This window comes from Leptinotarsa decemlineata, unplaced genomic scaffold (assembly GCF_025532065.1).
Source record: "Leptinotarsa decemlineata unplaced genomic scaffold, Ldec_3_MD MMD2_P_RNA_scaffold_14, whole genome shotgun sequence".
Classification (NCBI taxonomy): Eukaryota; Metazoa; Arthropoda; class Insecta; order Coleoptera; family Chrysomelidae; genus Leptinotarsa; species Leptinotarsa decemlineata.
The window spans coordinates 2752803-2753239 of record NW_027412528.1 but is presented as its reverse complement, the minus strand read 5'-3'; positions in this window follow the sequence as shown (position 1 = coordinate 2753239).

Here is a 437-nt window from a genome sequence, read left to right as displayed (position 1 = left end):
TTCAATTTCTCCCCTTACCCTGTTAATATTACAGATGAGATACTTTGGATTCAAGTAACTAAAGACATTCATATGAGAGGGGCAGTTTATAAACAGAAGCATAAGTTCATCTTTGATGAAGCAAATGAATTTATTTGATTTATACAAATAGAAGCGTTTGAATGAAAAATGCTTCTCTTCAAAGGAAAACAATTAATTTCTCATACGGAGATATTTAAAAAGTGTTCCAAGTTAACAAATCATTCTTTCAAAACCCAAAACAGTTTTGCTTCGAGATTAATTTTGCTCAGACTAAAGAATGCATACCTACTTCTCTTGAGCTAATGTGATGATTTCTATTGAAATGTATGCACAATCTTAGTGGAATAATTTTGTTCTACTCGAAAGAAGCATCTATTCAGTCCATTTGAAGTAATGATTCAACTTCAGCTTAAGAG